Source organism: Quercus robur, chromosome 3 (assembly GCF_932294415.1).
Source record: "Quercus robur chromosome 3, dhQueRobu3.1, whole genome shotgun sequence".
Taxonomy (NCBI): Eukaryota; Viridiplantae; Streptophyta; class Magnoliopsida; order Fagales; family Fagaceae; genus Quercus; species Quercus robur.
Genome location: NC_065536.1, coordinates 25,962,531 through 25,985,025, shown reverse-complemented (window position 1 = coordinate 25,985,025; position 22,495 = coordinate 25,962,531). Strand labels below are relative to the sequence as shown.

The 22,495-nt window shown below is 33.7% G+C and overlaps 1 long non-coding RNA gene across 2 annotated transcripts; it reads right to left on the bottom strand.

Annotated features, from left to right (window-relative positions):
* Positions 1–204: 204 nt before the first annotated feature.
* On the bottom strand, positions 205–19,316 carry LOC126717617 (uncharacterized). Of its 2 annotated transcripts, none has more exons than XR_007652672.1 (5): positions 18,245–19,316; positions 18,035–18,170; positions 2,837–2,880; positions 708–772; positions 205–427 (listed from the first exon to the last, which is right to left on the bottom strand). It is a non-coding gene; the product is annotated as an uncharacterized LOC126717617 (long non-coding RNA). The 2 variants fall into 2 exon arrangements; XR_007652671.1 differs by having other exon boundaries at positions 2,829–2,880; positions 18,245–19,315.
* Positions 19,317–22,495: the final 3,179 nt, after the last annotated feature.

The following is a 22,495-nucleotide window of genomic DNA, read 5'->3' as shown; positions in this document are numbered from 1 at the left end:
TATATGCTACAAAAAGTGTATTTAATTAGAATTAAACAATCATGAGACAAAATTCACAAAAGAAAAAAATTTATATCTTTCATCAACCATGAAATGGGCAAAGTATAATGAGTAAGATAAACAAAAAATATTAATAATTTAAAAACAACCATTCAAACTTCAATGAATAAAAAACATCTAATAACATACAAGCACAACCAAATAAATGTTATATCATTTTATCTATAAATTAAATTAAATGATAAAGAATGGTATATTTTAATCAAGTACAATATATCATATAATGTTATATGATATATTGATTATTTTAATAACAAATAAATATATGATAATAAAAAAAAAATGAAAAAAAAAAAAGAAAAGAAAAGAAAAGAAGAGTGCCTCTGGGAAAGTGGGAATGCTTGAATATGCTTCACAATCAAAGGGCCTACACAGGTACAACAAACACAATTGCTTTAGTAGAAAAAAATTTAACCATACACGCGGGTGGTTGTCTTATGTCTAATTTGCTGCAATATTTATTCACTATTCACATAGAATAGAGGCTTTGATACACTTTACACTGTAAATGACAGAACATAGAGGAAAGAAAAAGAAGGCAAAGTTGAGCTGTTGAGAGAATGAGAGCTAAGACACCATGCCAGAGATAGAAGTAGTTAGACAAGAAAGCAAGAGAGAGAGAGAGAGAGAGAGAGAGAGAGAGTTACTTGTGTAGAAAAATGTCTGCAACTATATGGTGATGCGGCGCCTTCTACCTTCAATCTTACTGCTGCTGTGGGGCAAGTAAGCCCTAACAGTGTTAGTATGAAATTAGATTTTTTTTCCCTTTTATTCATTAGATAATTGTTAAAATAGCTATGTATCTCAAAATTCTGAATGTCTGGTTATTCTAATTTTTTTACATATATATTTATTTATCACTAATTAGATTAGAAAGCCAAATGTCTAAAGTTTTGAAACTGTCTTTGGAAGAGAGAAGTTGGCGTTAGCAAGCTAAAGGGCTGAAGTTTTGATATCGTGAAACACAGGTAGAGCAAAAGGAGGAGAGACAGAAAAGGGTTGCCGTTAAAGAGTAAAGAGTACAGACTTTTCAGATTGGGTTTGGACTTTATGGTGGATAGCATTAACGTAAGTATTTTCTTTTTAGTAGTATTTTAAAATTTAGGAAAAGTATTTTAAAATTATAGGAGAAATTCAGGAAAAAGAATGGTAATAACATGGCTGCCGATATGACTTTACGGGAACGTAGCAACATTAAATGTTACAATTCAATTTTTAGATATATATAGATAGACTAGCCACAGACCCATGCAATGCATGAGAAACTAGGAATATTATTAATGATCATTTTATGGTCTAGATTTTAAAAGAAATTATTCATTGCAATGACCATCATCAACCTTTTCAACAAACTTTAACACCTATTTCTCTGTTTAAAAGCCAAAATAATTAAAAGAAACGATTAATTTCCATTACTCAAATGACTAAACTACAACATTCAAGCTTTGACTGCAACTTTTAACAGTAAACAACGATAAACCATCTAAACCTAGGAAAAAAAGCAAAAACCATAAAAAAAAAAAAATTAAAACCAAAAAAAAAAAAAAAAAAAAAACAATAAAACACATAGATCTTCCACTGAACCCTAATGAGAATCAAAAAAATATGAACCTTCTTAAACTATTTACCCAAAAATCTCTGCTACTTTTACAACTTAATATATTACGTTACTAATTCAAGAAAAAACATTTGCACTTGCAACACAAGCACATGCTATGCACCGAATGGAAGATCATATAAGAGTGAACAAAGTCATTTGGTGTTTAATAAGAAAACAAACAGAAAATTTCAAAACCAATTCAATATTAGAGGATTATTTCCTTGTGTCAGAATTAAAAGAAAAAATCCTTTTGCTTTCCAAAAGCAAAGAAAAAGTCTTTGAGAAAACTATTGTTTAAAACACAAATAAAAATGAAAGTACTTGTGTCAAAACTTTCCTTGTGTCAAAATGAAACTATTATTTCCTTGTGTTTTAAAAATGAAAGTACTTGGAGTCTGAGTGAATTAAAATCAGAAAGATTGCATTGCAATAAAGTAAGCACCATTGTTTCTCTAGGGAATGTCTACATTACTGATGTGATGTTATTGAAGTATCTAATAAGCATCTAGTGTCGCGTTCAAGTTTTAAAGATGTAATTTCTGATATGGATACTTGAAGTGAATCATCAAATATATCGTTTTCTGATTCTTTAAAACCGTGAAAGATAGGAGGAGCAAAAGGAGGGGCAGACAGGAATTTATCTTTGGAGGGCCAAACATAAAATTTGACAGACTAACTTTTCGCTATAAAATCTAAAATAGTAATGTACATACAATTTAATTATCAATATACGAGTTAATTACTTTATAATTCAATATATGCTACAAAACGTGTATTTTTTTTTTTTTTATAATCACAAAAAGTGTATTTTATTAGAATTAAACAATCATCAGACAAAATTGATAAAAAAAAAAATTAATATCTTTAATCAACTATGAAATGGGCAAAGTATAATGACTAAGATAAAAATATATATATATATATATATACACACACTAATAATTTAAAAACAATCATTCAAACTTCAATGAATAAAAAACATCTAATAAAATACAAATACAACCAAATAAATGTTATATTATTTTATCTATAAATTAAATTAAATGATAAATAATAGTATATTTTAATCAAGTACAATATATCATATAATGTTATATGATATATTGATTATTTTAATAACAAATAAATATAATTTAATAAAAGAATTGAAAAAAGAAAAGAAGAGTACCTCTGTACCTGGGTAAGTGGGAATGCTTGAATATGGTTCACAATCAAAGGGCCTACACAGGTACAGCAAACACAATTGCTTTAGTAGAAAAAATTTTAACCATACACGTGGTTAGTTGTCTTATGTCTAGTTTGTCACAATATTTATTCACTGTTCACACAGAATAGAAGCTTTGATACACTTTACATTGTAAATGATGGAACATAGAGGAAAGAAAAAGAAGGCAGAGTTTAGCTGTTAAGAGAATGAGAACTAACATATGTTTCTCTCTCTCTCTCTCTCTCTCTCTCCCTCTCTCTCTCTCTCTATATATATATATATATATAAATATAATTAGCTGTTCAAATTAAGAATTCTCATGTGTTACTTTTTAAAGATTTTATTAGATGTATAAATGGTATTTTTGGTTTATGAAACATGATAAAAAAATCATGATTTTTATGTAATTATATCTAGACTATACTGCAATGTCATGATGGATGGAATGATCTTTTTTTACTGTAAAATCCAAGTAATCATATGGTCTATGAATTTGAAGAGTTATATATTGCGGGATTTGTTCATATGTTCATATGATGAAATAAAATTTGCTTTTTGCATTTTATTTTATTTTATATTTCCACTTTATAATATATGATTTATTGATTATGATCTACAACATAGTTATCTTTATATATTTTTTCACTTAGTTTCAATAGTGTGGAAGAAAGAGACGTGGATCTATGTTTTGGAGAAAATACATATAAGTGTTGAATCACATACATCTGTATATTAATAAACAAAGTATGCAAAGTTAGAACTTAGTCTAATAGTTATCACACTCACAAGAATTTTTTTTATATATAAAATTTATTACATTGTATTTTCATACATATTTCACTATATATAATACCCAAATAAAAATATATTTAATTTGTTAGTTGTTACACCACAAAAAAACTTCTAATATAAAACATAATTTCAAATAACACATATTGACTGTTAAAAATATACAATCTAATATATTGATTCAATAATTATCCAATAAAACATATTTATATCAAATTTTCTCGAGCATTACGCGGGTCTGCAACTAGTCCGAATAAAAAGGGTTGTAAGGCCAAGAAAGAAAAACACGTGCAATCAAAATAACAAATGTCATGAGTGTTTTGCATTAGGGCATGTTCAAGTTGAGTGTTCAAACTTCCTGAGATCAAAAAGGGAAGTTGGTGAATGTGACATTTAGTGATGAGCTTGAAAATGAGAAATCTTTCTTTTTTTTTTCTTTTTTGGTGACAAGACTCCTTTCCACCAAAAAGGTCTGGGTGAAAAAGGAAGATCATCTATATCTTGTGGTACGCACTGCACTGAAGGTGCTAGATACACGTTTATATTACCTTGATAATGGATGCTCCAGGCAGACTGTTGACAAGTTCCTATTTAAGATGTTGGAGAATTGTAGAGGAGGCGTTATTATCTAAGCCTTTGTTTAAGACATTGGAGGATTGTAGAGGCACTATTACCTCTGGTGACGGTGGTACATCACACCTCTTAGGCAAAGGTACTGTAGATATTCCTGGTCTACTAGTCTTAGATGATGTGCAGTATGTTGAGGGCCTCAAGGCTAACCTATTAAGCATTAGCTAAAAAATGTGATGACCTCATCACATAGTTCTCTAAGAAGGAATTCAGTACAAGATGAAGACGGAAAGCGTGTGATGGGAAGACTTAGGACCTAACAACTGCTATGTTATCATTCCTAACACTGTGTCAAGAGCATGAATCAGGGAAAAGCCCTTGGTCCAGACGGCTTTACCATGACATTTTTTCCGAATTATTGGGACATCATTAAAGAAGACATCATGCAAGTTTTCTGCAGGGTGATTAGAATTTGAAAGGGATTAATCAAAGAAGATTTAGAAAGAAGAAAGAGAGAAAGATAGAGAAAGAGAATGAGAAACTGTATCTTGTATATTCCAATCCGAATAATACATTGTGTACTCTGGTATTTATATAAATACATTATCTCTAACTACCTCTAACAAATCCCATATAATCCGGATCACATCAATAACAGATCCCACATAATGTGGATCAGTATTACACGTGTATTGACTGTTGACTAGATATATATCGCACGTGCAGATTATCTCAACATCCCCCCTCACTCCCTAAAAGGAAGTAAGAGATTGCAACGTAATCTAGTATAAGCAGGGGAAGGAAGGCATTTCGTGAGAATGTCAGCAAGCTGATCAGAGCTATAAACAAAGTTAATGACAACATCACGATGAAGAACTTTTTCACGTATAAAATGATAATCAACCTCTATGTGCTTTGTTCAAGCATGCGAAGCCAATACAATTCAGCTGTAGTAGAAGCTAAACTGCGATATTCGGCCTCAGTAGATGAACGAGAAACAGTGCTTTGCTTCTTGGAAACCCAGGTAATAGGTGTAGAACCCAGAAAAACAACGTAACCAGTTGTGGAATGGGATCCCAGCCCAGTCAGCATCACAGTATGCCTGTAATCTCAAAGAGCCAGGCCAAAACCAAATACCATGAGATATAGTGCCTTGAATATATCGCAAGATTCTTTTAGCAGCAACTAGATGAGTATCCGAAGGTTTATGGATAAACTGGCAGGTTTGGTTAACAGCAAAAGCCAAGTCTAGACGAGTAAAAGCTAGGTACCGAAGACCACCAACAAGACTTCAAAAAGCAGTAGGATCAGACAAAGGCTCACCCTGGTAAGGAGAAAGCCGAGAAGTAGAAGGATAAGGAGTGGAACAAGGCTTACAAGTGGACATATTGAATTGAATTTCTTGAGTAAGTCCAGAGCATATTTAGTTTGATGAACAAAAAACCCAGTAGAATGATATTGAATCATACATTTGGGGTGACCTTCAAATGTTACATATGTGGAGAGAGGCTACAACGCCAATGAATGCAAGAATTCTTCGGTGAAAGCTGGGAATAAAGCCTTGTTAATGGAAGAAGATGCAATTTGTGTTGAGAACACAATTCCAGCAAGGGATACAGTCCAAGATGAAGATATAGTCGAATTGGGAGAAGATTCTAAAGGGGAAGAAGGTCTCATGCTCGTGACTAGGAAGATATTGCTAGCTCCTAAGCTTGAAGATGAGAAAGAATGGCTTAGAAGCAACATTTTCTCTACCACATGTTCGATCAAAGACAGGGTATGCAAGCTGATTTTTGATGGGGCGGTCTTATGAAAATGTGGTCTCTCAAGAAGTGGTTAACAAGCTAGGATTGAAGACCAATGATCATCCTTAGCCCTACAAGTTATCTTGGCTCAAGAAAGAGAACTCAGTGACAGTTGACAAGCAGTGTTTGGTTTCTTTTTCCATAAGGAAGCAATTCTGTGATGTAGTCAAGATGGATGCTTGCCACCTTTTGCTTGGAAGACCTTGGCAATTTGATAGAGAGACACAACACGATGGAAAGAAGAACTCCTACAGCTTGGTCAAAGATGGCAAGATGTTCACTTTGCTGCCACAGGAACAGAAATATAATGCTAAGTCCTCTATTCATAACTCTTCATTCTTAGTCACCAAGTCTTTTATGAATGAAAATTTGGAATTAAGAGTTGTGTTTTAAGCTGTTATCTGCTCTTGAATTAGACCATGAATATACCAGTAGATATTAGGCAATTAATCTTGCAATTTGAAGATGTCTTTCCTACTGAATTGCCTTGTGATTTACCTCCCATGAGAGACATTCAACATTGTATTGATTTGGTTCCTGGTGAATCATTACCTAATAGGCCTGCTTATAGAATAACACCATTAGAGAAGGAGGAGATTCAAAAACAAGTTGGAGAGTTGTTGGCTAAAAGATAACTTAGGCCTAGCACTAGTCCTTGTTCTGTCCCAACCCTTCTTACAGCCAAAAAGGATGGCTCTTGGAGAATGTGTTTGGACAGTAGGGCTATTAACAAGATAATTGTGAAGTATAGGATTCTAATTCCAAGGTTAGATGATATGTTGTACTGTTTATCTAGTGCCAAGTTATTTTCTAAAATAGACATGAGGAGTGGGTATCATCATATTAGAGTGAGACCTGGAGATAAATGGAAGACAACGTTTAAAACCCCTCATGGCTTGTTTGAATGGTTGGTGATGCCATTTGGGCTAACAAATGCTCCAAGTACTTTCATTAGAGTGATGACCCAAATGTTGCAGCACGTGTTAGGAGTCTGTACAGTGGTTTATTTTGATGACATTTTAGTGTATTCCAAGAGCTTGAATGATCATTTTAGCAAGATAGGCATAATGTTGCTGAGAATGATGCTTCAGAGGACGGGGAGAATGAGGAGCCATTTGTCCCAGCTCAAAGACAAAGGCAGCAAAACAGGAATCAAGAAAGGCAAGGCCATGTTCCTATGATGCTCCAGCCAAGAGAGCTTGAACAGAAATGGGAAAAAAATTTCAATGGCAACTTGATTGCAAAAGATTTTGTTGACTGGCTTAATCAAGTTGAAAGGTTCTTTGAATACCATGAGATTCCTGACCATAAGAGGGTAAAGTTAGCGGCAATTAAGTTGAAAGGAAGAGCTTCAGCAAGGTGGGAGCAATTACAGATACAGAAAACAAGGATGGGAAAAAGAAAGATTCAAGATTGGTCCAAGATGAAGAAAGCCTTGGAGAAGCAGTTTCTACCTTTCAACTACATGCAGTCTCTATATAAGAATCTGCATAATCTAAGACAATTGGGGTCTATTGATAAGTACACTAAGAAATTTTATGAGCTTTTGTCCAGAATTGATTTGCAAGAAACTGAAGAACAACAGATCACAAGGTATCTTAGTGGATTGAAGCTTCCAATCCAAGATGCCTTAAGCATGTATCCATTGTGGACACTATCAGAAGCCTACAAAAGAGCAGCTATGATGGAGAAGCAATTTTCTAGGAAGGCAATGTAGTACCAAGCCTTCAGAGGAGCAAGAACCCAGATCTCTAATAGATCCAAGCAATGGCAACAGTTGTGGCCAGCCAAAGACAAAATGGGATTCAGTACAACAAATTCTGCAGCAAAATTAGAGAATGTAAATATTGGAGATAGACAAGTGGGAGTAGCCATTCAGAAAGGCATTGCTAATGTCAAGCTGAAGAGGCCAATTAAACTGAGCTGCTAAAGCAAGAATAAGTCCAACAGTTGCAGGTTTAATGACAGGGCTGAATGTCTCTATAGTCCCAGCCTATTGATGAAAGCCCTTGGCTACCAACCGAGCCTTGTATCGAGCCACACTACCATCAGAATTTCTCTTCACCTTGTAAACCCATTTACACCCAACTACATTTTGCAAAGAGGATGGAGAAACCAGAGATCAAGTGTGCATCTTTGAAGAGCAGAAAACTCTTTTTTCATGGCATCAATCCAAGGTGACAAAGTACTAGCAACTTTAAAAGAAGGAGGCTCAGCATCTAGATAATCAAGATTAGTATTGGCATGGAAAGCAACCTTAGGTTTATGAATTCCTGACTTGCTCCGGGTTTTCATAGGATGAAGAGTAGTGGGTGTATCAGAGGAAGTGTCAGGTAAGAGAGGCTGTGAAGGTGATGTATCAATAAATTGTGAAGAGGCAAGAGAAGGTACGGTGGGGCAATGTGCATTGGACAGAGACAAAGGTTCAATAGAACAAGTAGGTGGACCTAAAATAGATGGAGTGGAAGAACAAGGGACACTGGTTAAAGAAGGAGAATCAAAAGGATGAGGGACTAGACTTAAAACTAATGAAGTGGGGAGAGAGGAATTCGGATTGGGTGCTGGACCTATATGTATGTGCTTCCTCTCAGCCCATTTTGTTGGGGGCTGTGAGGACACGAGAACTGTTGAAAAATACCATGAGAAGAACAGAAGTTCTGAAAAGCAACTGAAGTGTATTCTCCTCCACAATCTGTTCTTAGTGTTTTGAGTTTATGACCCAACAGATTTTCCATGGTATTCTTGAAATGATTAAAAGTGTACAACACTTGTGATTTTGACTTGGCAGGAAAGAACCAAGTGAACTTGGTATAATCATCAATAAGAGTCACACAGAACCTAACACTAGAAGATGATGTTATTGGGGAAGGACCCCAAACATCACTGTGAAATAACTGTAAAGGTGTAGTAGATATAGAAGTAGATGAAGAAAAAGGTAATTGAATCATCTTAGCACAGATACAATGTTTACACGTAATAGTTTGTAAATCATTGGTCTCACGAGGGAGCCAAGAACATTTATTAAGTACATGTAACAAGATTTTATTATGAGGGTGTCCTAATCTTGAATGCCAAATAGAAATTGGTACTCAAGCACCACAAGACTGAATTTGGAAGAAACGGATGAAAAATTGCAGCTTTTGGACAGTGAAGAATGAGGTTGATGATTGAACTTGAATGGATAGAAGCAAATTGGGTATAGACCATCTTTACTATGGCCCTGATAGACGATTTTCCCCGAATGAAGGTCCTATATAGAGAACAAGGACTAATCAAACTAAAAGCTGCAATGATTATCTTTGCAACATTGAACTGAGAGTAAATTGGATTTCATGCCGGAACTCTTGAGATGTGACTAAGATGAAATATATGTTTAGATGCTTGAAGTTGAGAATTACCAATACTAGCCGCAAACCATGTGATGCATGGGAAATTGAGAATATTATTAATGATCCTTTTATGGTTTAGATTTTAAAAGAAATTATTCCATTGCAACGACAATCATCAACCCTCTCAACAAACTTTAAAACCTATTTCTTTGTTTAAAAGACAAAAGAATAAAAGATACGATTAATTTCCATTACTCAAATGACTAAACTACAACATTCAAGCTTTGACTACAACTTTTAACAGTAAACAAAGATAAACCGTCTAAACCTAGGAAACAAAGCAAAAACCATAAAAATTAAAAATTAAAAAAAAAAAACAACAACAAAACACATAGATCTGCCACTGCACCCTAATGAGAATCAAAAAAATATGAACCTTCTTAAACTATTTACCCAAAAATCTCTACTACTTTTACAACGTAGTATATTAAGTTACTAATTCATGAAAAAACATTTGCACTTGCACAACAACACAAGCACATGCTATGCACAGAGTGCAAGATCATATAAGAGTGAACAAAATCATATGGTGTTTAATAAGAAAACAAACAGGAAAATTCAAAATTTACCAATTCAATATTAGAGGATTGTTTCTTTGTGTCAGAATTAAAAGAAAAATCCTTTTGCTTTCCAAAAGCAAAGTAAAAGTCTTTGAAAAACTATTGTTTAAAACACAAATAAAATAAGGGAGGTTTTTTCAAATTTAGATTACCCAAAAACCTTTTAGTCCACAAAAAGGGTGGGGAAGACTAATTTAGTAATTAAGAAATCATATCAACTTTAGTGGGAAAGACTAATTTAGCAATTAATATCGCCCAATTTTCTTCATACCTTGGCTGAAAAACCCTTCATTCGAGTAAGAAATGGTAATCCTAACATACCCATTGGACTTGAGATTAATACAATATCAATAAAAGACACATTCCAAAGAGTTTCACAGCTTGCTCGTGACTGGCTCGCAACTGCTTCAACTTGCAAAAGGTTATGTGAGGAGCACATGCTGGAAGTTCAAATGTTTGTTATGTCAGAGAGCCTCGCAACTTGCTCGTGGCTTGGCCAACTTGCGACTGACTCACGAAAGGCTCTGACAACTGGATTTTAAGTGTGACTGGATTTTAAGTGTGACTCTTCCTATTCTTCACCCACTTACCCACGAATTTGAAGTGAGAGTTTCAGAGAGAAGACCATAGAAATTCATTGGAGAGTTAGCAATTGTCATCAATCAATCCTCTACATATTTCTCTTATTTTTCTTCACTTTCTTCCCTCTCAATTTTCATATATTATGAGAGGAATTTAGCCCAAACACAATCCACACCCCTTCCGAGTGTAGAAAGCCGGTTTGGTGAACTTGGGAAGCATTGGGTTCATACCAATTCTTGGTAGGAGCAATTGGATTTAATTGCAAGATTCAGAAAACTAGCAAAGACAATATTCTAAAAAGTCTGTTGGTAGCTGGAGCTTGAAGGGCTCAAGTACTCTGGGTAGATTAGACCTAAAAGGTCTCTTTGATTATCCTATACTCCCAACATATTTACTAGTAGATCATTTCAACTTGTTGAGCCGCATGGAGGTTTTTCCGCCAAGTTCATTGGTTTTCCTCTTCGAGAACACATCGCGTGTTATCTTCGTTTTTGCACTCTCTTTCCCTTACTCTTTGTGCTTTTAATTGTTTGTCAATTATGTTTATCCATGCACATGTTGATAGCCTCGGTTGATTAGTATGTTTATCTAGTTTATGTCGCATTGTTTAGTGTAGCTTTAAAATAATCAAGCCATAATTTAAAATTTGGGGTTCTTAACTAGCTAGTAATTTGACTATCGAGCTTTCAATTGGTATTAGGGCAGGTACACCTTTTGTTGGTTTCATTACCTTGGTGTGATCATTGACCCATTGTCATGGGCTATTTGCAATCTCTTAATGCTCCTCCCTTCTTTGATGGGAATACCTATGCATTTTGGAAGGTTTGCATGCCTGCGTTCCTTTGTGCCATCGAGAGAGTGTTTGGGACTTTCTTAAGGATGGTTGGGTGAGATCTGAGAAACCCTAAGCCAAGTGGGATAAGGCTACCCTAGCCTTAGCTAATGCAAATAGTACGGCTGTTAATGATATTTTCTTTGGTGTGTCTCCTAAAGAATTTCACAGGATATTTCATGTGCAATCAGTTAAGGTGACTTGGAAGATCCTTGAGACTACCTATGAGGGAACTAAGAAGATCAAGGATACAAAGCTTCAAATTCTCACCACCCAACTTGAGGAAGTCAAGATGGGTAAGGACAAGTATTTCAACTCTTTCTATGGAAGACTAAATGAAATTGTTAATTCCAAACTCAACCTTGGTGAAAGAATTGATGATCACAAGGTTGTAAGGACGGGATTAAGGTCTTTATAGGAAATTTTTTATTCCCCAAGTAACTGCCATTGAGGATAGCAAGGATCTAGATACCATCAATATTCAAGAATTAGTTGGGTCTCTTCAAACTTATGAGCTCACACTTCCATCTCACAAACCAAGGAAGTCTCTAGCCCTAAAGACCATGAATGAGAAGGTTGAAAATTCCTCCGAAGATGATGATGTTGAGATGTAGCATATATTGCCAAGAACTTTCAAAAATTTCTCAAGTTGGAGAACAATGGGAAATCGTTTGAAAAGGGAAGCTCATCGTCCTTTAAAAATGATTTCAAGAAGGATGATAAGGAAAAGAAAGATTGAAAGTAGAACAACTCCAAAGAATCCTCTTCATCTCAAGGAGTCACACACTACGAATGTGAAGGAAATGGTCACTTGAAAAGGGAATGCCCAAACTACTTAAAAAACAAAGGAAAAGTATTGGCCACAACCTTAAGTGACTCTGCAAGTTCCAGATCCAACTTAGAAGATGAGTGTGATAGTGATGGAAACAACACCGTGTCCATGGCAATTACGGGTGTTGATTGCAAGGAAAGTCTTGAGGAATTGGAAGAAGAACTTGTTGCTCACACCGATGTTAAAGTTCTTGAGATTTCCGATGAAGAAGAAGATCTTGACGATGAAGGTGACAACTCTCTTCGTGAAACTTATGATTCTCTTCTTGAAGATTGTTGAAAATATGCTAAAGTTGCCAAAAATGCAATCAAGAAGATGAAGAAATTTGAAGAAGATCACAATTCTACTCTTGAACAACTCAAGAACTCCAAGTGTGAAGTTGAAGACATGAAGATTGAGTTATCAAATGCCTACTATAAGATCAAGTTTCTTGAACCAAAAGTGACAGAGGCAGATGTGAAAGTTAAGCACATTTCCACTAAAAATTTTGACAAAGTTTTAACTTCTCAAAAGTCATTTTCTAACAAGACCGGTATCGGATACACCGAATAGAATAGTTCTGATGCTATTCCAAAAAGGGGGGTAAAATTTGTGTCAGCTAACGTGGTAGAGAAGCCAAATACAGCAGGTCTGGTTGTTGAAAACAAAGCTTTTGTGGCTAAACCTAAGGCAAGAGCAAAATCACTACCTAAGAAAGAAAGAGGACCTCAAGTAAATCATTTCTATCACCATTGTGATGCACGTGCTCACACTCAACCAAATTGCTTTAAGCTTCATGCTCTCAAGAGAACCGATCAACAAACTGCTTTTGATGGTGGAGCAAGGAAACCAAAAGCAAAGCAAGCTAAAAAAGATGGACAAGGAATGCTAGTTGATCAAGCGGTGGAGATGCTTTCAAATCTAGCATCGTGTCTATCTAGCTTGACCCCTAGGTTTGATAGTTCTAACTCCCATGCCTTGCAAGGCATTCACTCACAAAACCCGTGCTATGTGGGTGAAGAAGGGTACTCATGCATGATTCCTCATTCTTTCCATGTTTAGGGACAGTTTCATGCATGTACATTCATGCTCTTGTTCATGTTTGTTTATCTCCATTGACTTTTTATCTTTCATGATGCTTGTTTAGCATGTTTCTTTTAAAGATTTTGCTTTTAAAGTTGTTTTTTATCTTACTTTAATGCATTTGTTATGTGTGAGTAAAAATCCAAAAACACATAGCAAGTGAAAATAAAAATCCAAAAAGTTTGATCAAGTATGTTTAAGCACATATCTCATGTAATGTTTAGCCTAGTACCTTTGTACTAATGGCTTAGTAAATTTATGAGCTTAGTCTTGTTATATATGCACATATATTGCATGTGAGTGAACTCTAGAACTCTATGTTTAATAGTGGCAAATCAATCTTCATGCTTGTCATACGTCGTATGTCCAATAGACTTGTTTGATCTTGACATAGTCATAAACTTGCCCTTATATATCTCCTCACACTTTTTGAAAAGCTCTTAAAAAGCCGTGCTTCGAAAACTAGTTTGACTAGGAAATGGGAGTACAATGTACTTCGAAAAAGATAAAGAGCTGCAAGAGCCTCGCTTTGAAAACTAGTTTTGACTAGAAAAATGTGGAGCAAAATGTTTTATCAATATTAGATGCCAAATCCAAAGGCTTTCACTTCAAAGAAATAAAAATGTAAATTCAAGGCATCTTTGTTCAAAAATTTTGAAAAATCAAGTTCAAAGTATGAAAAAGTAAGGTAAATGAAAACCTTCAATCAATGTATTTTTTGATAACCATGTCAATTTTTCTGTGAGGGGTAATATTCGTTCATTTTAGTGCTTGATATAGGTCTCTCATAATTTCGTGTTATTGATATAGGTCTCTCATTGAAGTTTTAATGAATATTTATTTCATTTTGTTATTGTATGTGTTTAAATTTGATGTGTGTGCGCCTAAACCTATTGTAGTTAAATCAAAAAGATTTTTTTTTTTCTTAGTTTGTATTTGGAAGTATTTTTTTTTTTCACTCGTTTACAAGTTTTGTACTTAGTTTGTTTTTAAAAAATTTCATGTTTTTGTGTTTGAAAAACATGTGACTAGGTAATTTCATGAGTGTCTCGCAAGTTACTCATAAGTAGCCCAAGTCACGAGATGCTAAAGTCCATTTTTCTCAAGTTTTTCAATTTTGGACAAAAGCTCCGGCAAGTCATTCAAGACTCAATTGCAAGATCAAGTTTTTTTTTTTTGGTCTCCAAGACAAACTCCTATGACTTGACCACGAGTCATTTAAGTCACAAGATGCCCAAAAATAGTTTTTAAAGGGGCTCGACAGTTTTTAAATTTATAGAACCTCTCTTTCTCTCTTGCGACTCCCTTCCCCCCAAAATAGCATATTTCATCAAAACTCAACCAAAATCACTTGCATTCATCCTCTTGATCAATTCTAAAGGTAATTTCTTTCACTTTTCTTTGATTTCCTTAGATTTTGATTTTAAGGGTTTTCAAGATTGGGTTTATTTTCTTTGGGATCTAGGAAACTTATTTTTTGTCAAAATTTTCTTGTGTTTCTGGTTTTATTTGATCTATTGCTTTGGATGTTGGCCCCTTATGGTATTTTTAACATGTTTTAAGGGTAGATTTCAATGTTAGCTCTTTGGAAGTGGCATCCGTGGCACCCATACTCATTCATTTCCATGGAAGAGTATTTGTTGTGCTAAGGTCCAAGGGGGTGGCATTCTTTTTATGGATAGCTGCATGGGGTGAGATTATCACTATTGATAACCTCAACAGAGGGATCTACTACTAGTCAATTGGTGTTGTATGTGTCGATGCAGTGGGAAAACAGTCAATTACCTTTTGATTCTGTTAAATTATGAATTCTCTCAAAAGTTTAAGTTGTAAGGAAATGGTGAATTTAATCAATTAACATTCTAACAAATCCATTGTGAGAATGATCGTGCCTTATGGAGTGATTTTTGGGATTCATTGGGTGTTGCTGGATAAGGTGGCATTCCTTCTCTTTTGTTGGCAAAATTGGTTTGGGAAACATTCCTCAAATGTATGGCATTTGATGCATGCATGCATGATATAGTTAGTAAGGAAGGAGCGAAACAAACACAAATTTGAGGAAGGATAAAATTTAGCTACAAAATTTGTTCCTTACTCTATTTCTTTTTATTGCAAGTGAATTTTGACAAATCCATCATTAGATTACATCTTCTTCTTATATCCTCCATGCATGCAAAATTTCTAGAAAATTAAAGATCAATAACTATGTCATTAATAAATTATAATAAATTATTTAAATTGCAAGTTTTTATAGTTTAAAATTATGCATAAAATATAAGCTTATAAATCATATAGTAAATAATATCCGATTGGTACAAAATTTGACTTGTGTATTAAGATTATAAAAAACATGCAATTCAACTGTTAGATTTTCAAAATATGTAGTAATGTTTATTTTATTGAGTAAAGCTATAGTCTTAGGCTACAACCAATTTTGTAACTAAACAAATTGAACGATCTATTTATCAATTGTCTTTACTGCTCCGTACCTTATTTGATTGGTCTTCTACATGGAGTTTTATTTTATTTCATTTTTTTTTCAATTTCTGATTTCTAACTTTCCCTTAGATTTTCTGTTTGAGTAGATTGTATTTATCAAAGGTACTTTATGTTCATCACTAGTGATGAAAGAGGAAAAAATTGATGCATTCAAGAAAGAGATCTAATTTCTAAAGAGAGAGCACTTGTTGAAAGAGAGCGAAAACTCAAACTAATCTCAATGGAATCTGAAATTCAATTACTAAAAGAAAGAATTTTACTAGATCATGCTTAGCTATTTATAGCCAAAAACGTATCTGTGACCTCGCCATGACATCATCATCATTCTCTAACTAACTTCTTAGATTTTAGCTGTCACAAATATTTATCACATGCTAAATACACTTTTAACTTATAACCAACTCTATCTTTACACCACCTCAAACAAAAGCAAAATAAAAAATAAAAACTCTAGCTTTACACATTTAGAACGCGTCAAAATTAGGTTAACAAATAATCTGGGAGAAAATTATATTATTAAAGCTGAAATTTCAGCGACAAAGTTCAGTTCATCATAAGAAGGTGTCTACATAAGGGTCAATTTGGTTGGGAAGATGAAAAAGTAGGTAGATAGAAAATGGGGCGGGATAGAAAAGTTGGATGATAAAAGCGATTTTAGTTTCCCTCATTTGTTTTTAATTGGAGAGGTAGAAAAATAGGATATAAAACTTTTTTGGTTTGATTAAGAAGAAAAATGGAATGATAGAAAATGTAGTTTACGTAAAATATATATTAATGGACACTTTATTATAAAAAAAAAATTAAAAAAAAAACCAATAATGCCTAAAAAACAAAAAATTAAATAAATAAAAGAAATGAATAGCTCCAAAAAACAGAAACCTTGGTAAGGGACATTTTAGTCCAATATTTTGCTGCCCATTTTCCCTCCTATTTTCTCCTCATTTTGAGGAGATTAAGTTTTGTTAGGCCCAAAGAGAAAATAGTTGAGCTCCACCATTTTTTTTCTCCCCCTTCCGGCCTAGACGTGGCAAAACGGGTAGGTCGGGTCGGATTCGGGTTTGCGGGTCAATCGGGTCGAGTCGGGTCGCAGGACGGGTCGAGTTGACCCGTATTTTTCAAACACATTTTTTTTTTTTAAATAGATGCAATCTATCGATTGTTTCTGAGTTCCTTAACTGTGATTAGATTCTCACTGGTGATACTGTTACCATTTACCAATTACCACTAAACACTTGATACTCAAATTTGGTGCAACTCTTGTTCCAGCTTTCGAGAAGCTAATCTTGGTATAATCTTTGATCTATTTAAAGTAGGAAGAGCAAATGAAGGGTGCAAGTAAAGAATGACAAACTATAATGGAGTACAGAACATATTAAATAAAAAATAATAAGTAAATATTTTATAAGAATTACACCTTAATCTCAATCTACTCAACGTTGCTATACATGGCAAAACAGGCAGGTCGGGTCAGGTTCGGGTTGAGTCAATCAGATCGCGGGTCAAAACGGGTCATTTTTAAATGGGTCAATTGGATTGCGGGTCAAACGGGTAGGATTAGAAAATTATGACCCGTTTTGCCATGTCTACCCTCCCCCTCCCAACCAAAAACTACTCCTACTCATTTTCTCCTCTATTTAGACTATTTCCAAATCATCTTTTTCCATCCTCTCAAAATCCACCCAACCAAACATAACTTAAAAGAAAAGTATTACATTAAGTATCTGTTTGAAAAAAATTATTTTTGCCAATTTATTTTACCATTCAGCTTATTTTTGATATTATTAATACTATTCATGGATCCCAAACAGACCCCAAGAAGGGCCAAATAAACATGGGCTAATAACGATTTTAGTTGGTTTTTTCTTTGTGTGTAAATGTATGATATATATGAGCTAATAATGATTTTAGTTGTTTTTTTCTTTGTGTGTAAATGTATGATATATATGAGCTAATAATGATTTTAGTTGTTTTTTTGCGTAAGTGTAACATGTGTCCGTAACAACTTTTCCCCTTTTATAAAATGACGTTTGACATTTCATTGTCAAAGTGTTGACCAAAAATTGGTGTGTTTAATGGGATTTTTTTATAAGATTATTAAGATTTTTTCAACATTCCCCATTTTTGCTTCCAAAGCCCTATTCTCATTCTTTTAGATGCGAAGTAATTTAAAGAAAATTAGGAACAGCGATTACAACCAAAACAAAATCAAATCAGAAGGCTAACAAAGAAAAGAAAATTTAGAAGTACCTCTCTTTAGGCTATCAAATTATTCCGTAGCGGATGTTTTCTACTTCCTCTACTCGGTCCGGACAGTCACCAAGTGCTAAGTGAAAGTGATGATATATGGTTCCTTTATCTCTCTTTTTTTCCCCCTTTTGTTTTCCTGTCTTTCTAAGAAAACTAAGAAAAGCTAAAGATAGCAACAAACTATACCAAAAAATAAATTTATGAAAGTACCTCTTTGCCGTAACAGAAGAATATAGTAGGTTGCTTTCAACTCCCTTGACTTCGCAGAACAGGATCGTTGATATGGCAAATGAGAGCAGAGAGCAGAGGTGAAAAGCTGGACTTTTCCTCTTTTTTTTTTTTGGTAGTTGAACAAAGTAAAACCGATCCGTCAAGACGACAACACAAAACTGCAACAAAGATTAAGTGAAATGTTGGAGGTTTCTGGCTCTCTCTCTTTTCACTTTTCCTCCTTTTCCTTTTGAAACAAAGCAAAATATAACCAAAATGAAGGTATTTTTTTTTTTTTTTTAGAAACCAAAATGAGAGTTTTTTTTTTTTTTTTTTTTCTTTTTGAAATAGAACCAAAATGGGAGAGGTTGACTACACAAAGATTGCAATTGAAGTTACTGAAACAATGAAGTAAGAAATCGTCTTAAACAGAGCAAAATAAAACCAAACAGAGGCGTTTTTTTTTTTTTTTTTTTTTTTTGAGAAACCAAAATGAGATTTTGACTATAAAAAATTGCAATTTAAGTTACGGAAACAAAGAAGTAAAAAATCACCAGAAAATAAAACTAAAATGAGGGTTTTTTTTTTCTTTCTTTTTTGATAAAAAACCAAAATGAGAGGTTGCTTACACAAAAATTGCAATTTAAGTTACAGAGACAAAGAAGCAAGAAATCGTCTGAAACCTAGCAAAATAAAACCAAAATGAGGGTTTTTTTTTTTTTTTTCCTTTGAGGTTGACTAAAAAAAAAAAACTGCAACTGAAGTTACGGAAACGAAGAAGTAAGAAATCGCCTGAAACTTAGCAAAATAAAACCAAACTGAGAGGTTGACTGCACAAAAACAGCAATGAAAGCTAATTCAAAGCACAAACGGAAATAAAAAAGTAGGAAATTGAAGGAATTATCATCTTTCAGTCGGATTTCAAATAATTGTGTTTCCTTTTCTGCTCAAGGGAGTACACAGGTGGCCAAATGAAAATCGAGTAAAATGAGTGCAATAAGAAAATCAGAGTGATGACACAATTTCCTTTCTCAAATTTGACCGGCCTCACTCGTTTTCTTTCTCCTTCTTTGTCTTTTTCCGTCTTGTCTTTTTTCCGTACTTTATTCTCCACCTTTCCTACTTTTTTTTTTTTTTTTTTTTTTACTTTCTTCTAAATTTGTTTTTTATTTTTAGTTCCCCTCTTCTTTTCTCTCCTCGGATTCTTCAGATCATTTTTCTTCTTTACAGCAGTGATTACCCTGGCAGTGGCACATGGATAATGATAAGTTGGGGGACCATGCTCCATAGTGATGTCACTTCGACCTATTAAAGACATATTTTATGTAATTGACTAATTTTTTGACAAAATACACTTTACTTGTAATTGGGTATATCTAGAATGTGTTTAATCCTTTAAAAAACAAGAGTTCAAGTCAAGTGTTAAAGTCATGAAGATCTGACTAAGAAACAAATGAAGAAAGAGCTATTCATTAAAGCTCGATAGAAGTCTCGATAGAATCCTTTCTATCGAGATTTAATGTTGAAGCTCGATAGAAGCTCAACACAAACTGTTTCTGTCGAGACTTATGAAATCAAAACTTCCAGAATTAATTTTCAGCACATGCTGAAATATTTGTAAAGGATTTCTTTCCTCACAATCTTAGACATATATAAGGCTTATTTTAAAGGCCATTGCGCATGCAGAAAGTGCCCTAATTCATTATTCTCTCTGAAAAAGCTACTGCATCTTTACGCCAAAGGTTTTGTGACCAAGAAACTTTCTGACTAAAAAACAAGAGTTCAAGTCAAGTGTTAAAGTCATGAAGATCTGACTAAGAAACAAATGAAGAAAGAGCTATTCATTAAAGCTCGATAGAAGTCTCGATAGAATCCTTTCTATCGAGATTTAATGTTGAAGCTCGATAGAAGCTCAACACAAACTGTTTCTGTCGAGACTTATGAAATCAAAACTTCCAGAATTAATTTTCAGCACATGCTGAAATATTTGTAAAGGATTTCTTTCCTCACAATCTTAGACATATATAAGGCTTATTTTAAAGGCCATTGCGCATGCAGAAAGTGCCCTAATTCATTATTCTCTCTGAAGAAGCTACTGCATCTTTACGCCAAAGGTTTTGTGACCAAGAAACTTTCTAATCTTCATCGTTGATGAATTGAAGAACTTTGCAACCAACAATCTCTTTAAATTGCTGGAGTTAGTCACATATTGGGATTTGTGCATCATTGGTTAGTCACGTACTGTGATTCGTGTATTGAACGGAAAGATTGCCGTTACAATACAAGTCTAATTGGGTATTAAATTAAGAGTTCAACTGTAGGTTGGTATTTCGGGATAGGCCAAAGGGTTTTGTAAGATTTCTTGTACTTGTAACCGCTTATGATTGATAATAGTGGATTCTTGGAAGTGATAACCTTAAAATCACCCGGTGGGGTTTTGTCTCGATGATTTTCCCCATTCGTAAACAAATCACCTGTGTCAAATTTATTTTCCACTGCATATAGTTTAGTTGGTGATTTTTTTGTGCTACCATGCTATTGCATGAAATTTGTTCCAATTAATTAACTTGGATAATTAATTAATTAATTGCAAGGCTTCAATTCAATTTAACCCAACACGACCTATTTGAACATTAATAATTCTTAGGCTGTGTTTAGCTGTGTGCAAATACTTTCCGAGAAAAGTTCAAATTTAGTAAAGATTGGTTAAATTCATGTTCTTTCTCAAAAAAAACCAAAAAAAGTAAAATTCATGTTTTACACCATTCAATAAGAGATTGGCGCATCGACTTTTTATTTAAAACTCTATACATCCTACCACACTTAATAACATCTAAATAAAACTTCTAATTTTTTTTGAGAAGATAATAAACTTCCAATTTGGTTGAATTTTCAGATAGGTATTAGAATTAATTGGGTGTAATTATATTTATTCTTTAATATGTGATAAAATGATGTGGTATGTTGAATTTAGAGTGTAAAATTTGAATTTTACACCACATTCTTATAGAATTTAATCTCTTTGAAGAGTCGCTTACAAAACTAATTCACTTTCACACTATTGCTCTGCCACATAAAATAGGAAGAAATAAAATGGGAAGAAATCTATGAGGTGTACCCTCAATTTTGGAGTGTAGTGATTCATTTTGAAACAAGGTTGTGTTTGTTTCGAGTGAAAAACCGTTTCAAAAAATATTTTACACCTGACAGGGTGTTTGGGTGGACTGGACCATAAAATTTTACACTTCAATGTAAAATCTTTTGCACTTCTATTTTTCAACCTTTACCTAAACCAAGATAAAGAGAGAAGAAACTCCAACCGGGACACCATTTGACATATATTTTGGTGTATATACATATTTTCCAATAATAATTTTACGTGCAAACTAAACACTGAAAACTATTTTCCAGCATATTTTACTAAACGCAACCAAACAACTGAAAATATTTTCCTTTTCAAAAACTATTTTCATCCAAAAAAAATTATATTCGAAAAACATTTTACATCTTAAGAATTATTGAAGTTCAAATACAGCTTAAGAATTATTAATGTTCAAATAGGCCGAAGCATTGTTCTTTACAACCATGACATAACTATGGAGCATTGGGGCCCCAACCATCAGCACTAAAAAAATCTTTTGCACTTCTATTTTACTCAGATTCTCATTTGGCCACCTGTGTACTCCCTCGAGCTGAAAAGGAAACTCAATTCCATTGAAATCCGACAAAAAGATAATAATTTCTTCCATTTCCTACTATTTTGTTTCCGTTTGCGCTGAATTAACTTTCACTGCAGTTTTTGTGCAGTCAACCTCTCAGTTTGGTTTTATTTTGCTAAGTTTCGGACACAATATGATGATAGAAAAGTTTGGGAAAATGTCAATACACCCCTTTAATTTTAGAGGAGTGGCCATGATATCTTTTGAACTTCTATTTTGGTCTTTAAAAATTAAAAAAAAATAAAAACCTTCTATTTTGGTCAATTTACTCCTTAAATTTTACAACTATACCAAATTAATACATTAGTTGGTCTACCGTTAATACACTAATGGAAACACACGTGTGAGAGGCACATGAAATAAAAACCTATCACATAGGATTGTAAACACATCAAAAGATAGATGTCACAATTCTTTCTAAAAATTCATAATTTAGAATACATCTATCTGAAATAAAACTTGTCACAAATCACCATACAAAAAGATTATCATACATCTAAAATAAAACACAGCACAAATCTTTTATGAAAAT